Source organism: Tauraco erythrolophus, chromosome 1 (assembly GCF_009769465.1).
Source record: "Tauraco erythrolophus isolate bTauEry1 chromosome 1, bTauEry1.pri, whole genome shotgun sequence".
NCBI lineage: Eukaryota > Metazoa > Chordata > Aves > Musophagiformes > Musophagidae > Tauraco > Tauraco erythrolophus.
In genome coordinates, this window is record NC_141465.1 from 57,364,748 (window position 1) to 57,385,858 (window position 21,111).

Sequence of the window (21,111 nt, forward strand, 5' to 3'; positions counted from 1 at the left end):
AAAATAGTTCTTGGTAACACTCTTCCCAGAAATGATAGACAGATGGAGATACTCGGTGTTTTTTGAATTGTAAAATATGGAAAGAAAGGGAAAAAGAAGCAACCCTTTATGAAGCCTGTCAGTGATAGTGCGTTTTGTTACCTTGATATCTGTGTCCGAAAATCAAAGTCCCAGTGGATAAAGGTAAAAGTCACTTAACTGACAAAATTCCTGAGTGACTGAAAACTGGCATCTGTTCTTTATAGGTTCGTCTTTGAGAATTCACACTAGAAAACAGCAGTTGAAAAGATTATCTTATAGCAGTACTAAATAATAGACTGTTCTGTGACATTCAAAGGTCTGGAGCTCCCTGTGGAACTAATGACATTTGTACAGCCAGTGAGGCTGCTTCTGCAAAGGAGGATGGTGGGAGAGGGAAAATGACAGGTTTTTGACAGAATGTTAACCCCAAGTTGCCAGCTTTTCTGAAAGATAACTGCAAAAAAGAGAACTCTAATAATACTTCTAATAAAGGGCCAGACTTTTAGATGAGTTTTAAACTGATACTCTTCTGATTTTGATGTTCACAGCTGGTGCTCTGTCCCTGACACTTTAGAGAGAGGAAAAAAATGCCATGTTGCTGTGCTCTGATGACAGATCAGTGGAGTATTTTTTTCAGAAGGTATAATGCAGCATTTTATTAAGGACAGCTCCTTTGCTTGTCATTACAACATTTGAAATGTTGTTTTTTTTGTTTTGCTTTGTTTTGATTTTTTTTTTTTTGTGGGTTTGTTTCTGAGTGACTTACCTGAAAGTTTAAAAAGTTTCTCTGGACTTATTTGAAGTAAATATGGCTAGCTCAGCCATTAAGCAGGGTCAGTATCTTCAAATGAGATCTCTTCCTATGTTTAATTCACTTCTATATTGGAAAAATATGAAGGGAGAACTAGATTGTGGGCTTTCCTCACCCAGGAGGTGATTTGTCATTACGTGTCTTGCATGCCCTTGATACAAGGCTGCAACACATGCAGGAAAAAATGGAGGAGACTTTTCATCTCTCTGGTTGAATTTGAGCAAGATTGCAGCTGGGAATTTCAGAGTCACAGGGAAAGAAGACAAGCAGGCAAGGACAACTTGCTTTTCTCCTGGAAGAGAGAACAGCTCAGCTCCAGGTCTCATGCCTGGTTGTATTTTATACCTGCATCTGTTTGACTAGCCCTCCTTACTTGGGTCCTACTTTCTCCAATGTATGATAGTGTAACTTCAGCATGAGGACTGTGAATTTACATGTCTATGATATCCCACAATCCTTATGCTGAAGCCTTTCTCCTGGTGTATGGGAGTCAAATTCTTTCAGGACAAGAAGTGTCTGTTGGGGAAAAATGACAATGGGATATTTTTAAAAGTCACTTTGTTCTGCTGGTTTCTACCACCCGCTGTCTGATGCAGCTGTCGGTATGGATCAGCACGATGACCTTCATTGAAGGCTTCTTTAGAGATTTAAGCAGAATTGGGCATCTATCTGTCTAAAGTCATACAGCAAGAGAACTCAGTGGGAAGACAAGTATTACCTCCTCAACAGGGCAGCTGAATCCATGTGCTGGAAGATGAACATTATCTCCTTAACAGGGAAGCTAAACCCATGTTTGAGGACACAGGCAATTTCTGCCTCAAGGAACTAGAGACTTAGGCAGCGTTAGAAGTGGATGCTCTTGATTATTGTCCGAATCTTGAAGTAAGAGCCCAAATTCCCAATTGAGACGCGTTTCCCAGGGTCGTATTTAGCCCCATGGGCAGGTAGTGTGGCCTACCTGCCTTTGCTACGTCTGTTACCTCAAAACTTGCTCAGGCTTTCTCACCTTGAACGTGGGCAGGCAGAGAGACTGAGACTTACACCACAGAGGGTTTCAGAGAGGTTTTTAAATCCCCTAAGTACTAACAGTATTTCTCACTAGAATTACCAAAGAGATAAAGAAAAGGATTTATTGTGCATTAATAAGAATTTAGCACTTCAGGCTTAGCCTGTACTATGAAAAATTTTATGAAATATTGCACACTGTTTAGCTAACAGAGTAGCAAAGCATGTGTGGGCAGGGGCCTGACATTTCAACCAAACCAATGTTAGATCTCTCCAAATACACATTCATGTTATCTAAGTTAGATAAAATATATCCTGAGAATAAAAGCTCCCCTGAGGCATGATATCTTATGTATATATTGGATACATATGTTTTCCCTTGCTATCTGATTGCATGCTCAAGATATTTGGCATAGACAAACAGCTTTTTGGAGATACATTGAAGTCATTCACCTCCCTCTTCTCTCAACCACCTTGTGTGAAAATGGTTTCTAAGAGTATAAACTTCCTGAACAAACTTTAAATCTTAACTTTTTTATCTTCTAGAACAGAGAGAACTAGAAAGTCAGAAATGTCTTGTACTCCTTAGGTTTTAAAGACTCTCTTTTAACTTTTCTCTCTTTTTCTTTGTGATTCCAGATAGACAGATGGAGGAGTTCTTATGTTGCTGAGATATTTAAAATTAAAAATAGTAAAAACTTATTAAATTTAAAAAAAACCCCAAACAAATCAACCCCAAACCTTCTGCCCTACACTCCTGTTCCTTTATTAATAACAAAAGGGATCTTTTTTTTATCGTGGAAATGTCTTGAAAAAAAACCACGTGTATTCTCCTTTCCTGTTAAACAAATACTCTTCCTGTACTGCTTGGTACAGTACTAATGGTTCAGAACTGATTTCTATTACATACAGAGGTGGTCCTGTATTTTTTGCCTTTTATTTTTTCCCCCTATGCTTTCATTGCTTGATAAATGAAGATGAGAGCCTGTGAAGTTTAATCCACAAAAGTTGCTTTTAAGTAAATTCTTTATTCTGTGTCGACTTCCTAATTTCAATAAAGACCATGAAACTGAATCCCAATGTTTTGTTGTGGCAGTTTATAAACAATGATCCTTAGAAATTGTCCTAAAAAAACCCAGCAAATTATGCCCTGAGGTTCTTCCAAGCCTCCTACCTCTCTTGACAAATACTGTGTCAAAGCTTCTCCCTGTAAGACAAACTGTTCCCCTACTCTTGATTGTTGGCTTTTTTTGTTTGTTTTTAACAGTTTCTCAGTTGAGTTTTCCAGCAGGCCCATGATCTATCCAGCAGGGATAACAGCGTGCAGTGCTCAATTCTTCTCTGTCCAGCTTCCCTGCCTCTGTTTTTCTGTCATAGCTGGCTCCTTATGTCATTGGGCAGAGATCCCAAGTCCAGGGCCTTAATCAGCTCCACATTTCAGATATCCTTACTGCACCATTAAAAAACCCTCTGAATTTCAAGTCTCGAATAGCTTCAGCATAAAAGACTGCATACTCTATCTCCATCTTTTCTGCTAGGCTTTTCCCCTTTATCCCCTCTAATAAATTACTCACAGTCACAGACACTTTTTTAAAGTGCACTATAGCACTGCAAATTAATTGTAAAAAAAAAAAAAAAAATCACTTAATTATCACTATATTGTGCATAGCTTTAAAATTAGCACTCATTTGCATTGTAGCAGAATCTGACGGGCCCCACTGGGACCAGGGCCTTATTGTGCTTAGTGCTGTAGGAACAGAGAGCAAGGATCAATCTCAGTCCCAAATAGCTATTAGCTGTGACAGGCAAAAGGATTGTTCTACCTTGTTTAACAGATGAGGTACCAAAGTACAAAGATTAAACAATTTGCTCAAGGAAATCCATGGCAAAACTGAACCCAATCTTTTAAATCTGAGCCAGATGTCCAGTTCACAAGGCCATTTGTCTTCCTTAGGCCAATTCACATTCTGTAAACATTTGTGTCTTATCTCCGGCCTCAGTGCACCCTGGCTCAACAGAGATTTCCTATAGCTATCAATAAGAAAATCTTTAATTTCTGCTCCTTCTCCCAAAAAAACTCCAAAACTTTGGGACATTCAAAAATGTTGATTTTTGTTTAAAAAAATGCAAACTATTCCCATTGCCAAAGCCAATGTTTCATGCCTCACAGAACAACTGGCACAAACACAATTCACATTCGCTGCTGTAAACAAGATGTAATGGAGCAGCATAGCAGCAGCCGCCACTGTCACATATTATCATTGCTCTGCTTGCATATAATTAATTCCTTGTGAAAGACACCATTATAATAAAACAATTCAAAACAACATCCCAACCAGTGTTTCTGCACTGGAAACAACATATCACAGTCAGAAGAATGGTTTGGGCTAACAACACTCCTCTTGTTCTGTACCAGCGCCAACAAGCTCCATATCCATCAGCACTGCAACTAGCCAACCCACAATAATGAGTTTGCTGGAAATATCTACAATGGAAACTGAACGTATCATTTCAAGATACTTGAGTAATTAAGCAATGAAATAATAGCACACAATGGAGTGTAGAATATTTGTGACAGATACTTGTGAGGTGGTCTGTTTATCACTGTGCTAACAAGTAAAGTAATTTCTTAACTCTTCCCAGGGTTAGCAACTGACTCCAATTTCTGTTATGAAACACTGAATACTTGTAAAAGCTAGTAATGCTGTTCCCAAGTCAATATCTGAAAAATGGATCACTCGTTACGCTTCACGGTTATTCTACTTATGTGGGTTTCATGACATGCAGGAAAAGAGGGGAGAAATGATAGTCAAAAGCTTCTGGTTATCAAAATACTCAGTGCTTTCTATATGAAAGTGATATTTCAAACTTTCATCACAAACTAAAGTAAATAAAAATTAACAGCTTGGAGAACTTTGCATTGTTAGATTTAATGTACGCTTTCCTCCCCCTGTAACTTGTCCCCTTCAAAGGTACCCATCGGACAGAGAACAAACAAAGCTTCTGAAAAGAAATCACTTTCATTGCAATGCTTGTTTATCAAGAGATGGTCATTGCTCAGGCTCTGCAGTACTTAGTACTGCTGCAAGATTCCTATACATCTCCATCAATAGTTTTACTATACAACTACAATATGTTTTAAAGATATATATATTTAAAAAAAAAAATCATAAATTATTCCTTTCAAAAAGTCTTATGCTATGACTTGCTATCCCTCTGCTCTGCTGAAGAAATCCAATACTGGATTCAAAGCTGACAAGACATTATCCTTTATGACAGATTGAAGGAAGTTTGTTTGTTGCTTGTTGGTAAGTTTTTTGCCATTATCTGCAACACAGTATTTGGTCTACTCCCTAGGACTATTTGAAAATAGGTTTATGGGTAATTTGAGATTAAAACTCATATTTCAATCTTGCTTCTTATTGAGGAAATCTGGATTCTATTATCTTATTCTGTCCTGAAGATAGAACATTATTAGTCATTGTAGACATTCAAGTGTGGTTAAGGAAAACCTAGACTATGAGACTATTTTCTGAGGTCATACTATCTGGAAAGTGAGCTCCTCAAAGACAGAAAAGTCAATATTTTCAATTTGGTTGTGTTATTTTGGGTAAAAACTTTCTCTTTGACATTTCACTTGTAATCAGGAATAAATTATGTTTAAAGTTTGCCTTTTTTACGGCAATGTTTTAAAAATAGCTTGGACAGAAGTAGCAACATCAACAGAGCTATATTGCTTCTTCTGTGAATGGTAGTATATTTCTCTGTGCCCAGTGCTGTACTGAACCATCTAGATACATGCTAAAAGGCCCGTGAGTGTCAAAGGGTTGAGGCATTAAATATCTGATGAATAAGGTCCGTTAGGTTAATCCTTTCCTTCGCAAGTCACAGACAGGAAAAAGTGATGCTTACAGACCTGTAGGGTTTTGAGTAAAATTTCTAAATTGAAGTGTGGCAAATCAAATTTGAATCCTTCTTGCCTGAAGCAGCCTGAGCCCATGTCATCCAGAAGGATGTTTTACTGCAAGTCGTTTTGAACCGTGACATTTAACTGGGAAAGCTCATCTGGAAGAAGTAAAATATTCAGTGGGCAGAACAGCAAACAGGTACAAGCACAACACTGTAATTTGTTTTTGTCAGCCACAAGGAAGAACAGAAGGGGACGTAATTCTGCTACAATTAATGACAGAGTATCCCCCACAAAATTAAGGCACTTTAAAGAAAGATTTAGAGAATGTTTGTGCTTACTTGTGCAAAGTCACATTAGGGATTTCCAAGTACCTCTGAAAAAATACAATACATTTAATTATACTGTTCAGTGTAATTAGTTTTGGTGCAACCCCAGTGACTAGAGGGTCCTGTTTCAAAATCTCTGCAGTTCTCTCTAATAGTCCAGACAGCAGGTCTGGAAGGTAAAAAGCTCCACAAGAAAGTGAAAGAAGTTAGGTTTGAACCTCAGTCCCCATTACCCTAGGCTCTCACTGTGATCCACTGGGGAAAGAGCCCTACACTGTTGTGTCACACCTCTCCACAGCATCTGCATGAAGGAAATATTTTAAAAGGCTGTGTGCTCAAACTTTGGGAGTTTAATGTATTTCTTGACTGTCTACATTGATGAACAAGTGCACATATATTTCTTTTGTTCAGCCTGTATTTCATAGAATCATAGATTCATAGAACGGTTTGGGTTGAAAGGGACCTCAAAGATCATCTAGTTGCAACCCCTGTGCCATGGACATGGACACCTTCCACTACACCAGGTTGCTCAAAGCCTCATCCAACCTGGCCTTGAACACTGCCAGGGATGGGGCAGCCACAACTTCTCTGGACAACCTGTTGTAGTACCTCACCACCCTCATTGCAAAAAAGTTCTTCCTTATATCTCATCTAAATCTACCCTCTTTCAGTTTAAAGCCATTGACCCTTGTCCGATCACTACACACCCTTATGAAAAGTCCCTCTCCACCTTTCTTGTACGTCCCCTTTAGGTACTGGAAGACTGCTATAAGATCACCTCAGAGCCTTCTCTTCTCCAGGCTGAACAGCCCCAACTCTCTCAGCCTGTCTTAATAGGTGAGATGCTCCAGCCCTCGGATCATCTTTGTGGCCCTCCTCTGGACTCGCTCCAATAGCTCCATGTCCTAAAGCTATTAGCCTGGAAAGACTGGCCTAGGAAATTTCAAAACTCTGAAATCCTGATACTACTAAGGTCAGTGAGAGGTTTTACATCTGACTTCCACTGAGTCAGAATTTAACCCCCCAGAAGAAGCCAACACTTTTCTCAACTGTGGTTTTGATGAAATCTCAAGATTAGGTACTCTGTACCACAAATAAGAAAACATGCTTTTATGAAAAGTGAGAACAACAGACAAAATAGAGAGCAATGCATTTTCCTTACTTAGCAGTGTAGAAAACTCAACTATGTTTCATGACTATGAAGTTATAAATTTACAAGTACAGCAAAACTGGACAGATTAACATAAACATTGTTACTGAATTCTATTTCACCACATAAGGCTAGATGGTATATCATTCATTTAGTGGTTAAAAAAAATAAATTCAATATTGTTTGCTGATTGCTACTACTCAGTCAAATATATGCAAACCTTTCCGACTTTATCTTTTATTATAAAAGATTATTGAATGCTGGAAACTCTCTAGACATTAACTATTTATTTGATTCATAATTAATAATTTTCTTTCTTTTTTAATCTCTCGCCAGTGCCTTTCAGCTGCAGCTAGAACTGGAAACAGAGCTACCTCTTTTGAGAGGGGTTGTGCTTGATAAAAAGGAGCTGGATAAGTAAAAATTTCTAAAAGAGCTGGCAGATAATGTCCAGAAGGATTATATAGGCACTGCATAACTCATCACCCACACTTCCTTCTCACGAGTCGTTAAGAATTTTTCCTCATCCTGCTATCTAGAAAAATAAAAATAAAAAATTCCTAATATCGTTATTCTTTGCAGTAATATCAAACCAAGTTTCTGATTCTTTCTTATACGTTGATAGATAGGATTTCTCCTCTACACAGGATCTAGTCAGAACACTGCTCATTTACTGTCGGAGGAAGTAAGTCTATGACTGTCATATTTGTTTGCAACTTCACAGAAAAAGATGACTGAAGGAAAATAAAAATTTCTTATATTTTTCAGCTTATAACTGGATTTCACTGGTCTTGTTTACAGTAGTAATGCCACTGAAGCTGAAATATGAGTTCAGCTTTAGTAATGTGGAAGTCACGATCCAGCAGTTTTCTCTGTTGCAAGATCATGCCTTTCAAACTCTCCATAGAATATCAAGCATTAAACACGGAGTGCCTAACATTTAAAGCTACAGTGATTAAATAAATTTGTACTTTAAAATGCTGCACATATCTCCATGTAATATTAAGAACAGTACATCTTAAAGGAAAAGTGGGTGTGTACGGATCATCCGGCTCATAAATCCAAATCAAGTTTCTCGGCAATGCCCAGCACACAGGTGACACAGGGGGGTTGTAGAAGCAACCCAGCTTTGTATTGCGTTGAGGCAGAGACGACCCACGGGGAGCTGTGTAGATCGCTCAGCCCTGAGTTGTCTGGTGAGTCAGTGCTGCGTTATACAAAGAGCCAAAACTTGATTTGAGCCTTGAAATCCCTCAACAAAGAATATGCCCTGAGTCTCAATTCAACCATGGTCCAGTTGTCTGAGATAAGGTATTCGGGCACAATCGGTAAGGGGAAACTCCTTGTCACATCCTTAAAGACCCTTAAAGACCCTTGAAGACCCTCAAAGACCCTTGAAGACCCTCAAAGACCCACCCACCCCCCCCCACACACACACTCCCACACCCCCGGTACAACCGATAAGGGGAAACTCCCTGTCATACCCTTAAAGATCTTCCTTAGGCATGGTACCTACACAGTCACGTGCATCAGGGGATAAAAGCCCTACGATTTGGGTTGGAAATCGGGAGTTGCTTCTCCAACTACATGGCTAGTCTGTGAGGAGATTCTTTCCCCCCTTGATCGGGACGCCGGCCAAGGTAACTTCCCTGGGATTGAGAGCCCTTACCTGAGGGGGTAAGTGATTTCTTTTTTTTTTTTCTCTGTTTAGCATGCTTTACGTCTAGTGCGCCTGTGTGCTCTCTCTCTCTCGTGTGTGTAATAGCGCATTCTGTGACTCTGCTGTGCTGTAGTAGCACATTCCGTGACTCTCTTGTGTGCTGTGATAGTGTATTGTAATAGTGTATATTTTGGTTTTAAATTGCAATAGTGCATTCCTCCGTTGTATCTATAAGAACCTGTAATAGCGGCGTATTGAATCTGCGAGTGCAGTTCAAGTAAATTGTTATCTTGGACCTTACAGTTAAGCCTGTAAGTGCAGTCCAGATAAACCGTTTGCTTGGACCTTGTAGTCAAGTCTCTTTTCGTCACAGGGTGTTCATGAATAAACAGTAACATTAATTTCTCTTGATGCTGATTTTCTCTCTAGCCATAAAACCCCTACAGAATGTGGAAGGAGGAAGGCAAATTCCTTACTAAATGGTCAAGCATTTATAAACACGATCTGAGGAGACCATGGAGAAAATGAACAATGCAAAATTGCATATAGTTGCATATATATATAAAGTACATGCAAATACCAAAACTACCTAGCTCCAAAAGCATTTTATTTATTTATATATATATATAGGTTTAAATAGTGTTAGTGATATTTTTTTTTTCTTTGAATTGACACCAATTTGGCAGTTATATGGGAATAAAAGGCTGTTAATGTCGAACAGGATTAATCTCTCGGTAAAAAATACGACTAAATAAAAGACTTTTTTCTTTTCTTTTTTTTTTTTTTCCTTTTATTATTCCTTACTAGAGTCATTCTTCATTCCTGTTGTCAACATGTGACCCTTCATGTTGCATTTCCTTTTACTCGGTGTCTTACCTTAACCAGTCCTATTAAGTCTCTATGAATTCTTCTGTTTGAGACAAAGAAAGAAAATAAAATGCATATGTTAGCTGGGTTGCAGCTTCCTGAAGTCTCAGCACTATCCACGCTCACTTAAAGACAAGAAAAAATACAAGCACACAAAAGGAAGTGGTTTGTTTTTCAATATCTTCCTGGATTGATGTTTGTGATGATACAGTCAAGTAATTTCACCTTCCATTCTTTTTCAGCCTTTTAACTTGTTCTGTCCCTCAACATACTAGTTCGTACCAAAGTTTTTTGCAATTTCTTTATTGTAGAGATGACTGCAACATGTTAATGGTGGCCATCAACTTCTTTTCATAAAATTCACTAAAGAGCCAACAAGTTGAAAGCTTCTGCTAAGTTTAAAGTGGAAGAGTCCATATTTCATTACCATATTCCCAAATCCCCCAGTCTCCGCTGCGCACCTTCTTAAACTATCCATTCCTACCATTCACTATTTTGCGTTATTTTGTGAACGTATTTATATAAAGGCCAGTCTGAGAGTAAAATAATGCCATAGACAACCAGCTATACCTACATTACCAAATACCACACGACAATCAAAGCGGTTCCATAGAGCAAAACGGTATATGCCAAGGACTCAATGTCCACACAATCTGCATTTCAGACATTTTTCTTCAGACTGGCTGCAGTCTGGTCCTGTAGACTAAAAACCCATTAACACCACATTTATTCCTTGAGTATATCTTCTGGTTCAGTTTCATCTGAAAGCAACCCATTTCTCACACTTTAAGATTTTAACATGATTGAGCCCAATTCGATCAGCAGATGAAATCATGAGGTTTAATGCAAAACTGCAATGCTAATCTAAATCAAAACACTAATGTAGTTTAAATGTTTCATTTCTTATTTCTGTGCATGATGTAGCTTCTCATAGTAAATGTTGTACTTAATGTTGCACTGCTAGACTTCTCTTTAAAAAAAAAAGTATGAACATAATTTTTAAAGCAATTAGTAAGTATTAAAATTTGAATAATGTTTTATTTTTTGTTTATTAATATTTCCAACTCTATCTTCTTTCTATCAACAGACATACTTATCACACATTCCTGAACACTTAAAAAAAATTCCCTTAGAAGTATGTTTGCCTAGTTAAATGTATTTGGAATGAGCTAATGCTGAAAATGGGTAGCCTGATCTAAAATTCAGTGTTAGCTTGTTTCTATAACAAGCACAAATTTCTGAGGTTCAGAAAAACGTAGTTTTGACAAATTTTACCTAACATGAATGTTTAAACTAGGAAATTAAAAAATAAACCAATTGCAAAATAAGATGTTTAATAGTGCCAAGTGTAATTTGTAATTATTCATCTGGAGCAAGACATAAACTGAAATTCTGCAAATTTGATTTCCCGATTTCCCTTGAATTTTCCTGTTTCCCAAGTGTTGTGTTTGGGTTTTTTTAAAGGGTTTTTGGGGAGGTCCTTAAACAAGCACAATGTAAACTTTGACCACTGCTTTCTGTGTTTGGAGTCCCATACATTTCGGCAGGACTATCAGAAGACGTGTTTTACAAGTAACTTCAAAACTTGCTCCATGTCTTCTACCTCTGAGGAACCAAGGTCTATTAATCAGAGATAATAAGTTTTTAACAGAACAGGGAAGTTAACTTAGTTGAGTGAAGATGAAACCTGAAGGAGAGGGAGGAAAGATCTGCGTCTTTTGAGTATCTAGGACTCTTAGCAAACAAAACCTGATCCAATCCAGAATATTCTAAAGTTATATGACATTTCAGCCTTCTTTCTTTACAATCACTGTTTGATATAACTGCTTAACAAGTAGGCTGTCTCAGAATCGGCTCTTCCTCCCCTACTAACTTCTTAACATCTTTTCTATTCATGTGCTTTGTATTCTACTTGTAGGATCATTTTAATGGGGGGAAAAAACAACAAACAAACAAAAAGCGCCCTACATTAATATGTTTGACTTTGAACCCAAAGGGTTTTTAATAATGTTGATTTATATACACACATCGAAGTATAAACAAAGTCAAAAACCCCTTCTATTTTGCTGATAGACTTTTTAGCATTAAACCTAGCAGCTCTATGCCTTGATTGGAGTGGGTTTAAAAACAAGCAACCTATCTCATATTTTGTGTGGAAATTTGCATCAGAGATGATTGCACAGCAAGAAGCACGCAAGCATACATAATTATGGGGAACTGGTTTACTGCAGATAACCTCATAACACTAGTGTCACAGAGCCTTTCCATAATAAGCAATTCTGCTTTTATGTTACAATAATTAATATTGTTGTGGGTGGTTACATGAATTGCAGAAAGATTTTGCTTGTCACTCTTGGAAACGGTGACTAATATGACTAATTTGTAGGCTTAAAAGAACCTGATCCATCTTTTGAAGAGTTCTTACTTTTTTCAAAGTTTCAAATAAAAGTTTGTTCAATGTAGCTTTTTAAAAACAAGCCCTAGAATTTAATGTATTTTCAGGCATATTGTACACTAGTCATTTTTTAACATCAAACTTATTTAAGCCTTGGTATATATTATCTCATGGCATTATAGCGCTCTCTCATCACTGAACTGTGACAATAGAGCAGAAGCAATTCGCAAATTGGCTTTTTACCAAGTTCGTGCTTTGATTTATGAATATTCCACCTAATTTTAGTGATGGATGCCTGTTTAGGATTATCATGGAAAAAATAGGACAACAAAAATCACTTTAATAGATTTCCTCTCAGTTTTTAAGATTGGAAGTAAAATACAGTTGCATTTTTAGCACCATCACGTAAGCTTTTAGTGAGGAGTGGTCTTTTTAGGGCAGTAAACTGACTAGAGACCTCTTCCAATTCCATTAATTCTAAACAAAAAGATATTTTCCACCTCTATTTCAGTTTGCTACCTAGGTTCACCTTGCTTTATGCGGTGATTAAGGACCAACACACATACCTGGTTTTAAACAGTAGATAATAGAGAATTTACAGTGTAGATTAATTACTAGAGAAAGGTGGCAGGGAGTAGACAGAACAGCAATACAGTTTTATATATGGTGAGAAGTGAGTGAACAAAGATCTGATTCAAATTGAAGGGCTGTATAATGATACTACTATTAACCTGAGCACATGTAAACTACTTCTAGGCTGTATGGTCAACAGAGAGCATAAGAGATTCATTCATGCTCCAGATATGTAGTCTTCTTTACTGTCTATCTATAGAGTATGAAATATGAGTGCCTCACTAGGATATTACTAGATTGAGTTAATATTTCTTTACCCACGATCAATGGGTTTCCACACTCATTCTTCATAAAAAGTAGAAGTCTTGCCATATTGTAAAACCTCTTGCAGATATCCAGCTAGTGGAGAGTTCTCATGGACAGTCATGAAGTGAGAAACAAAAGCCAGTAAGTGTGTACAACTGTACATAGATTCCTTATCCCACTACTGATTACTCTGAAATAGACAGTAGCGGATGAAAGACAACGAAAACTTGTCTTAAAATGTATGTTAAGATAGTTAGTACATTAAAGTCTAAGTACCATGCAAAAACAGAGAGCTAGTGCAATGCATATTCTGTTTGTTAATTCACTCATCAAGCCTTTGGCCATGGTTTAAAATTCCTGAAATGCAGTGTAGATAACAGAGCTGGTAATGTTTAATTAAAATACTTATTCTGCTTTGGTGAAACTTAATTCTCTATTGAAACATATTCAGAAATATCTTCTTTGCTGAGAAACAATCAGCAAAGGAAGCATTCCCAAGTGTACCTCCTCTTCCCCATACTGAAGAAAATATCAGACAATATCTCAGTTTTATTGTCAGCACATACCACCACAGAAACACAAGACTTCAAAGCAGAACAATCAGAGAAGTTATTCTTTTCCTCATGAGCCTCCCTCAGAAGGACATGCTGAAGTTATTGCAGAATCTTCAATCAGTCCCCAAAACACCACTTGGATGAGAATGGAAGAATAACCAAGTGCTACACATTTTAAAAGAATCAGAAAACTTCAGTAACTTAATTTGGGTAACTAACAGAGCTGTAAAAATAGATTCTATGAAATCACTCATATCACCAATTTTTTTTTTTCCAAGCTTACAAAGTATTTGTTGCATAGATAGCTGAAGGTGACTTTTTGTGGAAATCCATTGAGAGCAGAAAATACCACCTACATGAACTGACTATTCCCTGCAAACCAGAGAACGAAGAATATACAGTGGTTCCTGAAGCTGCTACAGGACAGACTTTGATCATCCAACAATATTTGCACAACACTAGAGACTACTGCAATCAGAGTTCAATCTTTATGGTTGGACTCAATGATCTCTAAGGTCTTTTCCAACCTAGAAATCTATGAATCTATGAATTTTCCAAAAATGTCCTGATTTATGCAAGCTGTTCTTCTTGTAGTGAAAAATTCAATCATCTGCTGCCCACTTAGTAACAAGCAGACCACCTGCAGTTCTACTTTTGCCAAACACCTGCAAGTGTTTTGACATACTACCCTTCACAATCACCAATAGCACAGAGACCAGCTCATCTCCCTGTTGTGGCTCCTTAACATTACAGCAAATTATTTAGCAGCAATGCTCTCCACAAAGAGAAGGACTAGATAGAAAGTCAGATGATGCAGCAGAAGCCCAGAAACCTTAAAAACAAACTGGATTTGTAGTCTTTGTAAGATCAAACTCAGTGTTATATCATGTCAAAATAACATTTATATGATAAGCTTCTCAAAATCTAATGAAAAATGAGCTGCAAGTTTCACTTTCTTGCTATCCCATGTTCAGTATCATAATTATAGATCTTATGCAAAGTTCATAGCAAGATAACTTATCTTTTTAAAAAAATGCCTTGAATATGACCTTTAAAATGACCTTGCATCTAATGCTGTTACTACTTTGTAAATAGAAAGCAGTCTACAACCCCTCTTGACTTGAAAAAGCATAAAGATTCATAAACTATTTTTAAAAGCTACAGAAAATTGTTGAGCAGAGAAACAGATGCAAGAGAGTAGGTGGCAATCACTTATATTGTACATTATAACCTTCAGCCAATATTGCTTGAGCTGTTTAAATTGAAAGCAAAGTTATTTTCAAAGAGCAAAACAAGCCTTTGACAAAGATTCGGTTTTGTTTCTATCAGCATTTTCCAGATCAATACTCTACAGAAACTGAAAGTTCCTCCTTTCTCCTCTTCATCAGTTACATGTTGTCATTTGCTGAATAAAATCAATTTCCCACTAGCAAGTTTCACAGAGGAAACCCTGTCAACCATGGAATGAAGATGTTTAAAGGACAATCAGCATAAGCAAAAATTTTTATCACAGATACAATTGTTTCAGAAAAAGTACGTACACCCTGACATAAACTAGGCTAGAAAAATTATACTATGCACTGTGTTTACATTGTGACGTTTTATCATTGCAGCACATGGCTATAAATGAATCAAAAAAGTTTGCAGTCCTTGTCGTATAACAGCAAACTCGAAATAGTATTCAGATTGCAACTTCTGTACAGTGAGGATACATGAGAGAGCTCTTAGTATATCACAGCCTCTGTACAAGAGCACACGGCAACTAGAATACAGCTTTCCCGAGACGATGCATTAGCACAAGAACAAAAGACAAATCCCAGAATTAGTTCTTTAGAGAAGATAGAAGCTGAGAATTGGAGATAGTGGAATACGGAAAAAGGAGGGATGGAGAGCTTTAAATTTGCAACTAGATTTCAAGCTTACTGTTAGGTAAGGAGGATAATTCAACATGCAATCTCTGCAGAAATGAAATGAGGATTAGAATAAAGAAGGAGGAAGCAGGATAGTCAAGAGTCTGATATGGTGAAACAAAGAAGAATTGCTTTGAGTTAGGCTGAATAAATAAGAGAAGTAGGATTGATTACAGAGGGGAAAACAAGAGGAGCTCAAACAGATTGACGACACACTCATCTTGTAAACACATTGTAGAGCAAACAATTCTTACAAGCCCCTGTAACTTAAGAGGTATTCAAGGATGATTTCTGAACAAAGTCTAGCTCTGTAACACAATAGCACATCTGTTTTCTTGCAGTTCCTTATAGTGATCTATATTATCTGTGTATTGAAAATACTGGAATCACATCGAATATCTGGTTATGCAAATACTCCATTGTTGATGTGATCATTGTTTGTCTTCGAGTTAGGATATTAGTCCTACACACATGTTCAGAAGTTGTGTCATCTTCCTTTTCTTTCTTTAAAAGAGGTATAAGACTGTCATCTTTCTTCCCTGAAACGCTTGGATAAACTTTCTGTAAAATGTGAAGATTATAATGAGTTGATTTTACCCAGTGCTTATCAAAATGTGATTTATTTCTGCTTAGGCTTCTGTAGTTACCGCAACTACCTAGATTTGTAACATTGCAGTTTGAGAACTATGTATCTTAAATCTTCAAAGCATACAGGAGTATACCCATCGTCTTGGCTAATTCTAGGAATATTTCCAGATTCTCTTGCTATTAATAGTATGGATTTGCAGACACGCCTTTCTTTTGCCTGTAGCCAAAACATAAACTGTCAAAACGCCTTTATAACCAGGGTGCATCTCATTCCAACAACCAGCTTTAGATGTCTCTGAAAGCTGGTGAATAGAAGGAGAGGGAATTTCTTACCTTTGAGACATACGGGGAATAAAAAAACAACTTCAGACTTCACTTCCTATTAATTGCTTAGGTACAGTACCTCAGTATAGGTGTTAATCAGACACTATTCATAACATAAAGCACCATCTTTGATTGTTCTAGTAGAGGAATGTGAACTGCTCTATTTCTGGGTTGTAGATGCAAGTATGCTAAGCATGAGGATATAGATATAATGATAAACTCTTGCAGCTTAACAAGGAAACTTTCTAACACTGCTGGAGTGTCTGAAACTTGTTGAAGACAGCATGTCATCCCCAAAATAGCTGCGAGTAAGCTAAGCATATCACCTTTTCTAAGAGTGGAAAATAGTAGGTTCCTATTTGTTTAGAATCAATTTATTAGGAAAAAAAATATTAATATACTGTTTTCTTTAACTTAGGTAAGCGTTAAAAAAAAACAAACTGAGAAATGGGAGTAGCTACAGAAGAAAATGTAAGACAAGAAAAGGTAATTTTAGTTTTCAAGATTTATTTTCTGTATTAAGTTATGGACCTTATTAAGCCTGTGAGACGGGCACTAAGTTTCCCCATGTCTGCCCAGGACTGGCTGATTCAGAGAATACTGAAAACTATTTTTCACACATTATTAAAAGATTTATATCCCTTCTGGAGCAGAGGGCAGTGATGAGAACATTACCTGTTTACTCCTTTGCTTAATAGGAATTTCCATCTTTTTGCTTTATTCATTGTTCATAAAACTTACGGTCTTTCACAACTGATGGCAATGCTTCACGTAATAACATCATAATTCTAAGCAACATACTTTCTTTCCCCATTCCTCTCAGATAAACTAAGACAATCACTTATCTTGAATAAGCACACCCTACTCCTTGCCACCTATTTGCACATCCATCCATTGTCCCATATTGACACGAATCAACTGAACATATTTCACAACCTTATAGTTTTATAATCACCTGGCTAGACTAATTTCATTATTGTTGTTATTAGGTTGTGCAAAGGTAAAAAACGAAGCAACAGATTGTGAAATTGGGAATGAGGTCTTTAGAAGAACTGGGCTTCCTCTGCATTTGTTTTAGGGGAACTCATCACAATACCGTTTCTGAAAACACCAGCCATTACAGTTATTCCCATTTGAAATGGCTGGCTTTTCTTGACCTCAATAGCTGACAATAAACAAGCATCATATCAAGAAAACTAAACTGCTCTCTGAGATGAAATAAAATTGTCCCAGTACTGTAACAGAGAGACAGAAACTCACTCAAAAAAATTTTCTTAGAAATGCTGGTTTCACAAATATAAACCTTACCCGAAACGTAAAATGACATTTCTTCGTTAAAAGAATAGTTTTATTTTAGATAGACTAAGTAGTTTTAATTAATAAACATAATATTTGAAGACATTCAAATGAGGATTTTACTGAAATAATTAGGAAAGTAAGTTTCAGTTTTCTGGCTTTAAGAGAAGTGCTACTCCTACTGAATAGCAACTGAGTAATTAGAAGTGGTGGCTTGTGAGGATTTTTGCATAGAATGCAGAAAAAGCAAGACTGGATCAGTTCTGTGCAAGACCTCGTATAACCAGATTTTGGATAAGTGTTTAACTTCATCTAATTTATGGATTTCTTTATTTAACTGAGAGGATACCAAACTTCAGTTTGAAATTCAGGCGGAATAGTGAAAGTAGCTAGCATATTCCCAATTCCCAATAGATTTCATGCTGACTGGAAAATGTAATATCTTCTTTTTGAACCATCCATTTGGTGAACTGTTAAATGAGAGCATCAGCGCATGTTAGCTCTCTCAAACTGCGATTCAAGACACCAATTGCAAACAGCTCTTAAGGGAAAGTCTTAGAATTTGCTGGAAGTTCATCCTTACCTTGCTCACTGCGCTGATATATTATTCCATTTTATTTCACCCAATCTCTGTATTTTCAGAGCAGAGTATTTTTCCCTCTATGGAAGAGGCTAGTCTCTGTAAGGTTAAGGCCCAGAAAACTCTGTGCACAATCTGACAAACAACAACAGCTGCTCAGCATCCTCCTGCTATATCTGAATTAAAACATCTGATAGAGTCCTCATGCTTTATTTATTCACACAGTTTCTCATTACATGCCTGAAAAAAAGGATTCTGGTAACATGAACAATTTAATGTTTAAGAACAAGGAAGCTGCAGCATTGCATTAGTAATCCGAGAATAAAAAATAGCCTTAACAAAAACTGTCAGCTATCCATCCATTCTTCAGAGAAGCATCACAGCTTCTTTATTCTTGACTTTGCCATTAGTGCTCAACATTGAAAGAAATTCTCTTAGTTTTCCCACTACAGAACTATAAAGCTAAGTACTCATGTGTGACTCCTTCTTTACTGCTAAACAACTCAAGCAGCAAAAATCAATACTAGGATTGCAAAAGTTTATGTACATAGTTTCCCTGAAAGGGAATAAGATTAGCTAGCGTAACCAGTTTTCTGCATACCTGAGCAATCACGGAAAGAAGACACAAAAAGAGAGGAAAAGCCTGTTCCACCTCCCATCCAGCTATTTTTCACTGTCTTCACGAACAGTCTACTGTATGTCACTACAGTGTTATATTCTTCTTGAATCCAGAAGAGAAATGAATGCCTAAGAAATCTGAAGAGGAGAGATATAGGGAATAACAAGGAAAAAAGTAAGGAAACAATGGAGAACTTTTGGAAAAGAAGAGGAAATTAGTGGAAGGTAGAGGTGGCAGTCAGAAGTAAAACCAGAAACCATGTCACGCCAGTAGCTAAGGAGACCTGCAGCAGCAGAACCATGTTGAGATATTCTCAGCTTGGATATTCTAGGTCAGGGGATTCAGTCAAGCACAAGTTTGTGAGGGATCTTGTAAGATAGCATACTTTGAGCTGTGTTCTATTGTTTATGTCTTAGTAAGTCTATGTGTTAATGGACCTAAAAAGAAAGCGTATGAAACATCCTCAGTTTTCCTTCTTTCCTAGGCAAACTAGAATTTGCATTTTCACCTGAGCAGAGAGCAATACTTTGCTAGGCTGTAAGGACATTTTTGCAAAGACCCCAATGACCCTGCCACAGTCATTTGTTCAAAATCTCTACATCAAAGTCTGAATCTAGATTTATAGAAGGTAGATAATATAGAATACAATTATACTTCCACTGTGACAATGAGAAAAATTTTGCCCATTAGACTAAATCTTTAATCTCGCCATCACTGAAAGTATTTTCCTCCATAATTCAATTACAGATTTTTAGAGTTAAATAATGTTCAGATTCAGCAAGAAGACAGATTACCTTTCTGCTTCCCCACATCCATCTAGTACTTGCTCTTAAACGTTCCTGCTTACATCTTTTGTAGCTTGGATATTGCAACTTGCTTACTGTACCATTCACTGTTGTTCAAAACTACATTCTAAAGTAATTTATACCTGAACAAATTCATAATTTATGAACAAATTATTTAAAGTGAGTGTAGAAGTCTCTGTAATGGAAAGGATGCCTATGGGCACTTGTAGAAAGATGCTATTTTTCTGTTCAAATGTAAAGTGTTTAAAAGCCGACACATAGGGGGTTTTCATTACAACTGATTTTGGCTTCCAACGCATATTGCTTGAAAACAATAGAAAATAATTTCTTTAAAGTATTTGTTTTCAGCTGTTCTTTAGTACCAGACGGGTGTTTTCTTCTCACGTTTTTTGCCTGAGATTCATCTGCTTGATCAGGAAGATTTGGAAATGGGTACTGAAAGATAGCTGCCATTCTTCTGTAGTGATATGGAAAATGCACAATAGTCTCAATTCCTGTATTACCTTAGGCACTTTCTGCAAGTACACCCTTCTAAGGGCAACATCCTGGTGCCCAAGAAGTTCATTAGCTATCAATAATGTGTCAACTGCTATGCTTTGTGAGCTTTCTCTACGTGTTTGATCACATAAAGGGTTTTATCAGGGCCATATGGGAGCTTCTGGTGCAAGTTTTCCCATATTATCATCTCAGCAGCTGCTTTGGCACCAGTAAAATAACCAGACACAACAGGATCACAGATTCCTTTTGAAAGCATTTGTGTCTGGGAGATGAATGAACTTGCAGGAGTTTGAGCTGACCACGCAGAAATGTTTTCTTCTCCACCTTCTGAGCTTGCTGTAACAGCAGCTGCACATCGCGTCCCTTAGAGACCCAAAGCTGGCAGCAAGCACACGTGGCCACACCAAGCCAGTGTGCTGCTTGAGCCCTGGCTCCTCAGTGGTTTGTCACTCTCCCACTGCAGGACAATGCCCGTTTCAGCCTTCACTGCAGTCTCATAGCCCTGTAACACGGTGCTGCCACGTCTGTGAGCTTCGAGCTGGGTGCACCAGGCTGGGAGTTGGGGGCTTGTCGGGACCCACTGCCTCACTTAGTCTTGATCTGACTGCAGCTTCCTTTTACCTGCTTTATCTATGACAGCCATTTCTCTAGTTGACCAGGTGCCTGTATGTAGCTCATGCATTCTAATTAAAAAAAAAAAAGAAAAAAAAAGTCTTTGTATGGTATCTAACATAATGATGCAGGACAGAGAAATATAGGCCAGGTGCAATCGTGGAGGCCCTAAAAAGTGGATACACAGTGTGTAAGGTAGAGAAGTATGGGTGTGGGATCTTAAGAGATGAGGCCCTGGCTTGTACCCACAGCTATAAACAACATTCACTAATGATCGAAGGGGTTTTGTTTGGTGTCTTT